Here is a 14,702-nt window from a genome sequence, read left to right on the forward strand (position 1 = left end):
AAAACAGTGAACTCTGCCCTCTGCTGGTAACAGTTTGGAATGCAGTGGATAGTATTGCTGTAATAGCCCTATTCTATAACAACCTCTTTCTTTAAGACCTTGTCTGGGGGAATTATTTTGTAAAATGTTCAAATTAATATCAGTGTTATACACATAATCCCCTTCATTCTACAAAGATTGCTTGTTCAGCTATTGTGGGAGTTAAGGACTTCAAATGCAAAATGCTCCTACAAATACCTATGCAATGTGTTCTCCTATGTGTGAAAAGGCAGGTGCAAGTAAATAAAGAAATATTCTGCTGAATGTCTTTTACTTCTGCTTTGAACATGGTCCTGATCTAGGGTTGCCAGGTCCATGGCCTGAGACTGATCCTGTATCTTTAGGAGAAGAGAAAGTCAGCCAAGTGCAGGTGTTCTTGCAACTCTGTAATGGGAAAAACCACAAGGTGGAATTCTCCCTTTCCCCTGCACAACTTTTAAAGATACAGAAGACCTCTTAGAGGCCGGGCCTGGCAACCAAGAGGTCTTCTGCGTCTTTAAAAGTTGTGCAGGGGAAAGGGAGAATTCCACCTTGTGGTTTTTCCCATTACAGAGTTGCAAGAACACCTGCACTTGGCTGACCTTCTCTTCTCCTAAAGATACAGGATCAGTCTCAGGCCATGGACCTGGCAACCCTATCCTGATCCCAGAATCTGTTCCATGTTCTGATCCTAGCAAAGGTCACTTCCATCTTATCACTTTAAAAAATGGAGTCTGTGTCCTCCCCGCCTCGGTCCCTTGTCATTTTCAGTTTAGTCTCTTTTTGTCAATGACATTTGTAAGCTGCATTGGGAGCCTTTTTTGTGTGGGATAAAAATGCTGCAATTAATTAAATAAATATGCCCTGATGCTCATGGACAATTGCCCCTTTAATGTCTCTCTTTTTCTTGTGTTTCTATTCCTTATAGTGCTCTCCCTTCATAGACTCTTTTGTTTTTTTATCACTATTTACTTTATTCCTGCTCAATATCTCCAAGAATTAGCACCCATTGCTCTTTGCCCTTTCCTGGATTTAAGGCAAATGTTTGGTATCCAGCCATCAAAGGTGTGTTTTGTATTACTGTATCTTTAGTTTTCACCTAGTTGTTGTGGTATGTTCTGAACTGAATTGTAATCCATGTATGCAAGTACCAACCAACCAACTTTCTGTGTCCCTTTCATTCATTTTATGGAGTATCTATAAACATATGAAAACTGCCTGACATCAGGTCAGACCATTGGTCCAGCTCAGTATTATCTACACCAGCCTCCCCCCAATCTGGTGTCTTCCAGAAGTTGCTGGGCTGCAGCTCCCATCATCCCTGGCCACTGATCATGCTGGCTGAAGCTGATGGGAGCTGGAGTCCAACAACCACCTTGGGTTTCATGAAAAGAAAGGTGGGGTATAATGTAATAAACAAACAAACAAACATCTGGAGGGTACCAAGTTGGGGAAGGCTGGTCTAAACTAACTAGGAGCAGCTTTCCAGGCTTTCAGACAGGATGTAGTCTTTCCCAGTCCTACCTGGAGATACTAGGGACTAAAGCTAAAACCTTCTTCATATAGATGTCTGTGGAAGCTCATGCCTCCCAAATTCATCATGCAAGGCTTATCTAGTTGAACAAAAGACCTCAAGGTCCTTTTTTTCACAGCTTCAATTTCAAGTTTATTATGGGGAACATGTGAGATAGTATAGCCTGTGGCTGAGAGTTCTAGGGACTAGAAACGAAATACTGAAGAAGGCAGTTCCAGTCCTACATTTAACAGGGCAGAAAGAAAGAAAGAAAGAAAGAAAGAAAGAAAGAAAGAAAGAAAGAAAGAAAGAAAGAAAGAAAGAAAGAAAGAAAGAAAGAAAGAAAGAAAGAAAGAAAGAAAGAAAGAAAGAAAGAAAGAAAGAAAGAAAGAAAGAAAGGACGGATTTGGGAGAGAGGGCAGTGCTCATTGTCTGAGCTGTAGACAGATATTCTGTCATCCCTGATCCAAAACAAGGATGAGGAACCTGTTGCTCTCCAGATGTTACATCATCATCATCCCTGGCTAATCCCTGGCCTGGGGCTGATGGAATCCAACAACATCTAGATAGCCAGGATAAGGATAGCGTTTAAGAGGTGTGCGGTATTGTTTTACTGCCTTAATTGCACTCTGTAAACTGTTTTTAACCATTTTAAGAGTATGTTTAAAGGTTTTAATGCCGTATATAGTTTAATTTAATTTTAATTGCAAGTTTTTGTATGTTTTTATTATATGTATTCATTTTTTACTTGTAAGCCCTGAGTTCCAGCTTTGGGAAAAGGGTGGGGTAATAATAATAATAATAATAATAATAATAATAATAATAATAATAATAATAATAATAATAATAATAATAGCCACAGGTTCCCCATCCCTGGTGTAGAGGCTTGAGTTCTTGCTCAGACATTGTGGGAAAAGGAACTAAGAATGATGTGGTGTCAAGGAGTAGTTCCTGAAAGGGCAGGAAGAATTAAATTTCCACCAGGAGATTCATCTCAGATCAAAACACTTTTTATTGGGATATGTTTTTGCTTGGTTTCAGCAATAACCTTTAATGCTATTTAGTTTGTTTGCTCGGTTCTTTAATTGTCAAGAGTGCTAGTTAGGTAATGTGATCTCATACTGGGATTTGATTGCAGATGCTGATTGTTCCTTTCTCATCTTTTTCATGGGATGCAATTAAGAGAATAAAAATGTACATGTACATTCCTTGACTTTTCATGTGAGACGGGAGCAGTGCATTCAAATGAAATTAGAATTGGATCCAGTTCAATAATAGCAAATGTACTGACTCAGTATAAGGCAGATTCCTGTGTGCCTAAGTTCCCGTGCCTTTGGGTGGCATGGCTGGTGGTCCTACCTGCTTCTAGAACAGGGAAATGATCCAGGCAATAAACACAATTGCTCCTTAGTACCTCTTCTGCTAGTTAAAGCCCAGCTGGGCCCTTGGTTTAAACTGGAGTTAAAGGCAATAAAATGGCAGGTCTTGAGCACCGATGGTGGGAAACACATGTTGAACTGAACATAAGTTAGAGCTCATCTTGGACGTTATTTGGTGGTGGTGGCGGCGGCAAAGAAGGAATGCTTCTCCTTCATTGCATTTGTGTAACAGCATCCAGCACAGCTGTTCCAACTAGGGTTGCCAGGCTCAGGGCCTGAGACTGTTCCTGTATCTTTAGGAGAAGAGAAAGTCAGCCAAGTGCAGGTGTTCTTGCAACACTGTAACGGGAAAAACCACAAGGTGGAATTCTCCCTTTCCCCTGCACAACTTTTAAAGACGCAGAAGACCTCTTGGTTGCTAGGCCCGGCCTCCAAGAGGTCTTCTGTATCTTTAAAAGTTGTGCAGGGGGAAGGGAGAATTCCACCGTGTGGTTTTCCCCGTTAGTGTTGCAAGAACACCTGCACTTGGCTGACTTTCTGTTCTCCTAAAGATACAGGATCAGTCTCAGGTCCTGAACCCTGCAACCCTAGTTCCAACATCTGAGTGATTAGAGTTCTATTTGTCAGGGTTGCCCTGCAGGCAGTGGCCTGAGATGAGCCAGGAGCTGGGAGCCAAGTTGAGCCAAGGAAAGTCAGAGCTGAAGGTCACACAAGGAATCAAGAGTCAAGGAGCAGTTGGGGTCAGAGCTGTGTGATGAAGAGGCAGGATCGAAGGGCAAACAATGAAGCAGGACTAAAAGATAATCAAAGGATACACAGAAAATGCACCAGAGTTCAGAAAAGTCTGATAGTCCTTCCTATCCAGGGTTCAATGGCCAGCCTGCATGGGCAGGAGCAGGGCCTGAGGGTAAGCCACTGCCTCTTCAGATGTTGCAAACACAATTCTGTGGCTCACCACATAGGGCAGATCCAAAGACCGTCAGTTGGAGCCCCAGTTCCTATAATTATCAAACTGTTTGATTTCTATAGATTTGTCCTCCCTTTGCCATGGTTGGAACTTGAATGCTGTAATTCTTATTTCTCAGAATTACTGACATACAACCTGTTTGATTAATTGACATTCTGGCAAGATTTTGCCACTATATATTTATAAAAGTAACAAGTGGAATAAAGGCAGAAAGGGTTTTCTCTGAAGAGTTGTCATTGTTCGGATTGAGTTACTCAGAGCTTGGAAAAATTACTTGTTTGAACTACAACTCCCATCAGCCCCAGCCAGCATGTTGTAGTTCAAAAAAAGTAACTTTTCCAAGCTCTGGTGTTACTGCACAATGGACCACTGTTTTGTTATTGGTCATTTACAGTGTAGTTCTCTAATGTATCTACTCAGAAGTAAGCCTGATTGATTTCAAGAGGCTTATTCCCAAGTACATCTGCCTATAGCTGCAACCTTCCTAAACCAACATACAAACATGAAGAATGTTACATAGTTCAGAGCCTTTGTGGATTTAAAGATAGCCTTTGACTGGCTTTACAGTAAATAACTGGAGCTGTAGAAGGAATTTTCTATGGCAACAGATTACAGATTGCTATAAACATGAATAATGCTTTGGTACTCAAATACTGGATAGAGGATAAGAACTAATTTCACAGGGTAGTTCACAAATAGTATCCCTGTGGCTGTGGTGAGGTTTATGCAGGGCTGCAACCTACTTTTGTGTAGTTTCCTTATAAGTGACAAAACACAGCTGCCAATTCTCCTGTATGTTGATGCAGATATGTCACCACTGTCCCATATTCAAGTCACTTGTTAACTTCCCTGGGCCATTTCATAGGAAAATAAAGGGAGAGAAAGAGAGATGTATTTGGTCTTAAGCCCAAAACATATGTTAACTCTTCATGTGCATGCCATCTGTTATTTCACTGGAAGCAGGAAAGAAAATAATCTGGCCTGTATAAAGGAAATAGGGCCTTTTGAGGCAGGAAGGAGTTGCCCTGGGCTCCTACTTAATAATAATAATAATAATAATAATAATAATAATAATAATAATAATAATAATAATAATAGGGTGGAAAGGCTTCCTGGGCTTGGCATCCCAAACCTAACGGCTGCACAGGTCACCGGGCAGTGCAAGGTGGGAATGATGTCTCACTCCCTGCACCTTTCAGGTAAGTCTTCTCGGGCCTTCTCAGTGGCTGCCCCTAGGCTTTGGAATTCCCTTCCTAGGGAGATAAGAATGACCCCCTCTTTGCAGTCCTTCCGCCGACAAGCAAAGACCTTCCTATTCCAACAAGCCTTTGGAATTGAAGGCTAAGGATAGGGCGTGAAGGGTGCTGCATTGCTAATGTCTATTATATCATTTTTAAACTAGTCTGAACTCTTTTAGCTATATGTGTGTGTGGTTTTAATATTGGAAATAGTTTAATCTTATTTTAATGTAGACTTTGTATGTTTTTAATTATATGTATTTTTTATCTGGAAGCCGCCATGAGTTCCAGTTTTGGAAAAATGGCGGGGTATTAATAATAATAATAATAATAATAATAATAAAGTCTCCTGATCCCTTTTGCTGAATTGCTCTCCTTCTGAGGAGGACAAAGCCTTTTCTCTGGGATGGACTAGGCATGTCCCTTTCCAATTTCACCTGTCAATTGCTGCCACCACGGCAGCTATTCAACCAGGTCGGCAGGGCATTGGTCCAGGGTGGGGTTAGCTGCCTCATCTCAGCCAGACCAGTTTATGGCAGCCCCTCCCCCGCAATTCCCAGGTAGGTTGAGGGTCACTTTCAACATTTATGGTGAACTGACTTCGAGCAAATTAAAAACTGACTGTTATCTGGGGCTGGTATTTTCCAGCACAGGCAAATCAGTCAATTTCTAGTATATTAAACATTTTGGTGGGCTCACAGGAGTAAGCAAGTTGCAGTGATCTTGAACATCTTAGAAATAAATTATATTTGCTATATTGTATAGCACTGAAATATGGGACTTTCAAAGAGTAACTAATCTGGACTTTTTTCAGAATAAAATCTTGTTTTAGATTTTAGGATGTTTATATTAGGAGACCCTGGGATACTCCTTCAGCTCTATTGAGAACCACAACTGGAATGTTTCCCAAAAAGATGAGAGTCTACCTGGGTATATTCAATTATTGACTCCAACTAATCTATATAGCAGAAGACAGTCTCCCTAGGTTATCCTTATACTGAGCAATGGCATCAGTGGAGGCCAGTGGACAACTGGCAACATAGGGATGTTACTGAAATGGTGGCGATTCAAGTATGCATCTCTCCCCCCACCCATGCGGGCACCCAAATGGCAAGAGAAATGGAATTCACAATGCCCAGAACCCTCATGAAACCATGAGCTTTCCAGGAACCCCATCACATAGCTGCAAGCTTCTTCACGGCAGGGAAGAACGAGGAATCTCTTAATAGTCCTTTTGGCCCTGAAGACTCAACATCAAGGAAAGTATGAGAGAGAAAAAGAATGAGAACTTCCTTCAGAAAATGAAAGTCTTACCCAAACGGGGGGGGGGGAACACTGAGAGAGAAGCAACCTCTGTTTCTTTTGTAAGTGAAAAGTAGTATCTCACCTGTGGAAGAGTATGCCAGGGTGAGGATGTGAACTAGAGCACACAAATCGAGTTACTGATACTGTGAGGTCAGTGGCCTGCGCAGAAGAAGCTGGAGTGCAGCAAAGGGATACATGGTTTAGGGGTGGAGAACCTCAGGCTTGGGGGGTGTCAAATGTGGTGCCCCGCGGGCTTCTCTATCTAGCCCATGGACTTTCCCCAGGGCACTCTCTCTCTCCAGTCACCCTCTCTGTCCCAGATAGAGATGGAAAGATTTGTCCATTTCAGTTTTCTCGTTTCACATTTTTCCAATCTGAAATTCAATTCTCCACATTTCAGGAGCAATTTGCGATTTATTTATTTTTAATCGTCATGAAAAAATCTCCAGCATTTTAGTGCGAATTTCACCTAATAAACACAGTTTTTGACTAATGTACACATTTTTGCAAGCAATTTCTTATCACGTAATGCATTTTTGTATGTTATTTTCACTCATATTTATTATTATGCACGCTTTCCCTTAACATAGTACACTTTTGTAAACGTTGTTTGGTTGTCAAACTGCAAATTTCAAAGGACAGCTGTGTAGGTTCCAATATAGTTTTGGAAAGTGCAAATTTGATATATTTGGCTTGCAGTGCAAACTACGAGTCTGCTATGAATCCCATTATTACAATGATTGATTGGTTGGTTGATTGTTACATTTTCACTGATAAAGAAATGCTTTTTTTTCTTTCCATCTTTTGTCTGTAACTGGCTCTTGGTAAACCTAATAAAAACAAGCATTTTAACAACAGCAGCAGCAAAATTTGGCAACTCTAAATTGGTTCCAAATTGGTTGTGGCAATTATATAAGGGACATGAAAAAGAACAACATGGACACACAATTAATTTTAATGAATGTTTTAAACAGATATATAGTAGATCTGCTATGCTTCGTCTGTGGTCTTACACTTACACAGAACATGCAAAGAAAATACATAAACATTTAAGCAAATCTGTCATTAAGGGCAAGAAGAGGGATAGAAATGCGAAATTCTTGATTGGTTTTATCTCTGTCTAATTCTGCCAATAATGATCTCTGCTTCACCACACTTGGAAAGCCAGTGCATTTGCTGTTCTTTGGTATTGGTTAAACAGATGCTTGGGTCCTTCCTGTGAAGAATGAAGCATACAGTATTGAACTGAAATCAGAGATCAAGTACCCTCCATTTATTCTGAATGGTGCATGTACTTGCATGTGTTCCAACTTTCTCCTTTAGAGTTTCAAAAAAGTAAAACTGGTTCCAGCCTGGAACTGGCCTGCCCATCTCTGGAGGAGAAGATAGGGCATGGAATCAGAAGGGAATGGGTATCCGTTTGTGACATATTTTTCTCTATAAAACTAAATACATAGGAGGAAATGGTCAGATGAGTGAAACCCATATGGGAGGATAAGGAATGCACTATGAAGAAGTATGTAAATATCACTGAATAATTTGCCACCTCCTGCTGAAAAAACAGATATGAAAAGTTGTCACCATGTTTCATTAATAAGGTAGTTCAATACGAGCATCGGACACAGAATCAGATTATAGTAATCTATACCATTTGTCCACATGCCTGGCTTTGCATCTGTGGGGAAGGACTGGAATATAGAAGCCCAGTTCAGCAACTGATGTTTCCCTAGCTACTGCGGTATCAACATTGACCGGAGAAAAAGCAACACTGGGTGATTCTGCATGTAAAATCATTTAGTATCAAACTCTGGTTTGGGACAAAGCGAGGCTTGAGAAACTGCAGCAGCAACATCAGGCTTCTGCTCCGCATCTCCTTCTGCAGAACCAAGACAGGCAGGCACACCAGTTTCCAGGCCAGGTCTATAGACAGAATGGTGAAGTGTTGTCATTGTATGTGCTGCCATTTCCCTAATCAGATTAACATGAGATCAAGCAGGAAGCAGAGCAATTTGGTCCCGGTTCACAGAAGGTGAGCTGCACCTGGGTCTCATTTAAATCAACAGGGCTGATCACAACTAACTTAAGTTCCATTCAGATACAACTAACTTTCTTTGGACTGAAGCTCATGGGCTTCATAGGCTGATTTTCTCCTAAAATGATACTTTCGGTTAAAGAGTTGTGTTCCTCTATTACATTCTTGAATTAACACTGAAAGATGCTAGGAATCATTGCTCAGGCTTCTTGTCAATAATTTTCTTTACATTTGTTATTTGCCAATTACTGTTCTTTGAACTGATTGCTTGCATTCTCTGAGGTCACATATGCATCTCATGTATCCCAAACCAGGGCCAGAAACATGGGAAACTGTTCACTACCTTCCTCTGCAATGGCACAGTTTGAATAAAGCCAATCAAGCTTTATTTGAATGAAGGGTCTCAGAGCAAATTCATATGGATAATGCCTAACTGTAGTTTGGCACTACATGAATTTGTCTTGTGCCTGATCAGTTCCTCCTCCCAACCCCTTTCTCCCCTCTCACACTAACATTCCCTTCTTTCATTCCAAGTGTTCAGCACAGTTTGCAATTTTGTCCAAATGACAGACAGTGAAGTGTAGTGGTCAGAGTATTGGACTGAGACTATGGAGACCCACATTCACCTCTTCAGCCAGCCACAAACGTTCAGTGATCTTGCACTAGGCACTGATTCGGAGCCCAAAACATAACTTACAGATTTATTGAGAATAAAGAAAGGAACTATATATGCTACCTTGAGCCCTGAAAGGCCATAGGTCAGTGACGGAACACACAGTCTGCATGCTGGATGTCCTGCGTTCAATCTCTGGCATCTCCAGCTAACAGGATCTTCAGCATGCCAGGAACTAGGAACAAAGAGATAGAACACAGGAAGCTGCCTTTACTGAGTCACACCATTGGTCCATTTTGTTTGGTATTGTCTACACTGACTGGCAGAGGCGCTCGAGTTTCAGAAAAGGAGTCTTTCCCAACAGGCAGAAAGTCCCAGGTTCAATCCCCAGCATTTCTAGGCAGGACTGGGAATATCCCGTCAAAAATCCTGAAGAGCTGCTGACAGTCAGTGTAAGTAAGCCATACTGGGCTAGATGTACCAATGGTCTGACTCAGTTTAAGGCAGCTTTCTGGTGTCCTTACCTTCCACCCATTCAATGTGCTAGTTTTGACCTTTAAATGTTTGGTACCTTGGTACCTGAAGGATCGCCTCTTCCCACATGCACTACCTGTACTTTGAGATTATCATCTGAAGTCCTTCCTTGATATACAGTGAGTGGCTTTGAGTATAATGGACTTCTCAGTAGTGGCTCCCTGATTGTGGACTGCCTCACCACAGAGGTCCATCTGGTGTCTACGTGAATGTCTTTTCAGCACCTGGCAAAGAATATTTTTCCAGGCCTTTTAAATTATACTGTGGCTCCTTAATATTGTTTTAACTACTCCCTGCTTTTAATTGATCTGTTTTGATTCAAAGTTTACATTCATACCATGATGGTATTCAGAGTACCAAGGTTTACTAGAACTTTATGAGATTATTCATTCTGATCTTCAGACCAATTGAAGCAAGTTTCTTTTCTTCCTTTACATTTCTCTTCAGATAGCCAATACTATTTCCTTGAATAATCCCACTTCTGTGCCTGATACTGAATCACAGGAATGGAAGTTTGTTGGAGCCAGTCATGTCAGCACTTAATCAGCTTTTTGTCTAGAGGATGTATCAGGAGAGATTATATGGACAATTTCGTTTTGACTGCTTCAGTCCTCACTGCTAGATTTCCATTTCTGAATATGTAATCAGGCAGCATTGCCAAGAAAAATATCAAACAACAAAACGTGCAAGATAGGGGCTTTAATGGAATGCAGACACCCTGTGGTGTTCACAACTGTCAAAGCTGGCACACTAACGTATGCATTTCTTTCAAGGGCTGATAGGTTTCTCCAAAAATATTCCTGCAGCTCAAAGACTGACAAAAGGAATTCATTATAGCTTCATGAACTTGTGAGACGCGGACACATATATAGATCATCACTACTGGCTATTCCATGTAGCACCTGCTTATTTCACAAAAAAGGATTATTTGAAATGTTCTGCCTACCAGCCTAGGCTAAAATAGATTTCTGCATTGACAGACTCTTTTACAGTATTCACTATGTGACTTGGGGGATGGTGTTGGTGTGGTACAAAGGCTATATATTATCCATCATCATCACATATTTCGTTTGCTAGTTGACTCATACCCAGTGGTCTCTAGGTGACTTACATCAAATCTAGTAACATACAATATAAAACAGATTTTAAAAATACAACACAAAAATGTAAAACCCAGATAAAAAGGAATAGCTAAAATAGGCCACGCCCAGGACAAAACCTGAATGAAAAGGAAGGTCTTTACCTGATGTCTAAAGATGGATACAGAAGGTGCCAGGTGTCAGGGCCCTTGGGCACTGGACTGCTCCAAGTCCAGGTTGCCATGCCCCCAATACTCTCCTGATGCAGGTGGTGTGGGCTTAAATAGGCCCACCTGCCCCATCTCCTGCATTGCTGTGTTGCTGTGCCAGCGCACTGTGCATGCATGTCTGACACCACCCAAGATGGCAGTGGGGGCATCAACCACTGTCATCTTGGGTGATGGCAGGCTTCTGTGCACAGTGCACTGACACAGGAGGTAGTGGGGTGGGTGGGCCTATTTAAGCCTGCACCACCTGCATTGGGGGGGGGGTGTTGCCTGGGAAGGTGAAGCTCCAGTTCTGCAATCCGCGGCAGCATCAGGTCACTGAGCATGATTTGGTCCATGGCCAGAAGTCGGCGTGGATCATGGAGGGGGAGTTCCATTTTCCCAGCATATGCACTGACCATAAATGAAGCAGTATGAGCACCCTGAAACTTTTGCAGGTGCAAACAGTCTCAAAAGCAGGATTGCGTAGAACTGCCCCAATACCATTATGAGCATAAATCATCATGAATGCACGATTTCTGGAGGAGGCCTGAGACAGATTACTACATAATGATTTTCTGAAGTCTTAAATCCTATGCCATCTGTGTGTTTGGTGTTAGGCGGAGAAATCAACATGGGGGCCCCCCTGAGCATTCCCACCTGTCTTGCTCCAGCTCCACCACCCTGGAGCTTTGAGCCACATAAAGCCCATTGCCTGGGAGGCAGTAATGGATGAGGTGCTTGATGGAGAGATTAACATCAAGAAGGTAAGCACTTCTACCTGCCTCATTCCACCCCTATGACCTTAGAGCCTGATAGGAAAGCCTGCTACCTTGAAGACAGTGCTAGAAAGGGATACTTGGTGGTGAGAGACTGAGTCATACCAAAACCAGGGCCAGCCCAAGTCATTGTGCAGCCTGAGGCAAAGGACAAGATAGCGTCTCCCCCCCATTGTGTGTACAAAAGCCAACCAGACTGCAGTTGAATCTTACTAACACTGACAACAGGGCAGCATCCTCCCCTGCACCCATAGGCAGCAGACTAGCTTAGGAGCTGCAGGGCAGGGCATGTGGCACACAGCATTTGCCTGCCTCACTCTGCCTAGTGGTAGAGCCTGCCCTGATCAAAACTGTAAGTGTATGTGGGGCTTAAACAAAAAGTAGCAACATTTACCTCCTAGGATGTGAACTGGGGAAGGAAATGAGAAAAGATGCTGGTGAGAGCTGGGAGAAAGGCTTCCACAAGTGAAAAGTGTGGCTGCTAACTGATGGGTGTAGTTTAATTGCAGAGAAGCCCATGCTGCCTTTGTGGAATGGAAATCTGTTTGGCTTTGTGTGCTACTATTTTCATTTCTGCGCTAGGCTTTATTCTCTCTCCTGTTACGTTTTGAGCAGTTGCATTAGGACAGTTTATGTGCGTTGTTTTATAAAAAGTTGTATGGATTTATGTATGTGTATATATATATATATATATATATATATATATATATTAATTCTGCACTTATTTATTGACACTATGTAGTGGTTAAGGTGTTGGACTACAACCTGGGAGACCAGGGTTCAAATCCCCACACAGCCATGAAGCTCACTGGGTGACCTTGGGCCAGTCACTGCCTCTCAGCCTCAGAGGGAGGCAATGGTGAAATCACCTCTGAACACAACTTACCGTGAAAACCCTATTCATAGGGTCGCCCATAAGTTGGAATCGACTTGAAGGCAATCCATCCATAGTTTTTGGAAACTGTTCTTATTGTGTCTTTTGAACTGCATATTTATTGCTTTTCATTTGATAGGTTGTGAGCTGCTTTGGACACAATCTTGTGGCATACAAATTTGGAATGCAAACTGTATTTTATATTTAAAAATACAGTGTGCTAGCTGGGTGTTTATGTTCCTCCCCCCTATCCAACCATTTGGATTTTGAGCCTACTCTATCCTTGGATGGCTCAAGCATTAAAGCCACATTAAAGTAGCCTTTTAAAAGAACCCTCAGCTCATCTCTATCTATCAGTGCCCTAACCAGACACTTCTCAGGACAGTGCAGAAAATCACACGTAAAAAGCACAAGGGCATGGGAGCACTGTGGAACATAGTGATATGGGGAGGGGGTATAGAAAATGAATCTCAAAGGTGTGGATGAATAGTTCGTTCAAGGCAGAGGCTTGGCAAGGTGGAGTTGCCAGATGCTTTCTGGGCATTGGGTATGTTTCTTTAACAGTTCTTGGGCAGCAAAACGCTTTTTAATCCACTGTGATGCTACTGTGAGAAGGATTGCCCACTCTTCTGGCCTGTCCTTCTGTCATTGTGAACTCCTGCTTGTTCTAGCAGGTGAGGTGAGGTGAGGTGTGGGGCAGGAGAGAGTCACAGTGCAGCTATAGTTACACAAAATGGAGAAGTCAAGGTAATAATTTGCTAGTTCTAGTTATGGGAGTTAACATTTTTCCCTGCAAAGAAACTAGGCTAGGCCTCCTGCACCACAGTGCTCAACATATGCTCTGAAAGGACATGATGGAGCATCTTGCAGAAGCCAGACCAGTTTCAGTGGAATCTGGTGCTACAGTGAATGGAGCACTGCCCCAACACCCTGATTTTGCCCTCAGCCATCCCATACCTGCCTTCCCTCTTACTTACAACCAGTCCTGAAGGTGGCACTGACCATCAGCTTCTTCCTCCTTAGTCTCAGTGTCGCCCTGGTAGAACTAGTAGGGAGGACGATGGGGTCAAAACTAATTAGTTGCCTCTGCCTCTCATTGGATCTGGGTCTACCAACTGTTGGCTTCCTTGATTTCCGCCCAACCAGCCTCAATAGACACCTGCCACTGGAAGCTTAGTAAGTGACAGGATAGGAGATCACCGAGGAACCCCTGTATATGCTGCCTTGAGCTCCTTGGTGATAAACATGTGATAAATAACTAAAACAATTTGTATTGAGTGGCCTAGTTAGGGTCCTGCCAGCAGCCACTAAATACTTTTCAGATTTCCTAAAGGGATTTCCAAAAGCAAAGAACATCTACAGAGTATGTCTCTCATTCTGCCCTTGCTGTTTGGATTTGATGTATCAAGGGCATAATCAAAAACCAACTAATTGTAAAGAATGCTGCGGGAAACAGAACATAGATATGTAGCGTCCTGGCTATACTTTGTGAAATTAAAATGGTACTGTGATGCCCCTGTAAATGTTGTACAGTAATTATGGTAAGTGTCAATTTTGTATGGTAAATGTGGTAAGTAGAGAGAGTGAGGGGGGGAGTATATGGGTTGGAATGTTGAGGAATGCTGAGTTGTGATTGGCTGAGTGTTTGGGTGATTGAAGGTATGAGAGAATGACAGTAGGAGAGGGTTGGGTTGGTTGGTTATTGGTTCTGGGTTTTGGAGGGGTGAATTTGTGTTTAGGTGGGCAGTGAGGCAGGTTTTAGGACTAAGATATATAAAGAGAAAACTATTATATGTTACCACACACATGGTGACTGAACTTAATCTTGTTTATTCCTTGTGTTAATAAATAAATAGCTTTGGTTTAACAACATGCCTGATCCTTGGCTGGGATATTACAGACCAGAAGGGTGGGCAGAACAAATACCAAAGCTGGGAACAGTATCAATGGTGGCAGCGGTGAAGGGATAGTGTAACAGCAGCAGGTATCCAAAGCAACCCAGGGCTGTAATCTTTATAGGCACAAAGATACAGGGGGGTTGTGGCTTGTAAGTGCACCCAGACACTACATAGCAATCTGTGGAGGAGACTAAGGCATAGTCTCGGGGCAGTATTGCATTACAGAATGTCAGGTGGTGGTGCCTAGTAGTGGGATTGTGAGAGACC

The sequence above is a fragment of the Rhineura floridana genome, chromosome 3 (genome assembly GCF_030035675.1).
Source record: "Rhineura floridana isolate rRhiFlo1 chromosome 3, rRhiFlo1.hap2, whole genome shotgun sequence".
NCBI lineage: Eukaryota > Metazoa > Chordata > Lepidosauria > Squamata > Rhineuridae > Rhineura > Rhineura floridana.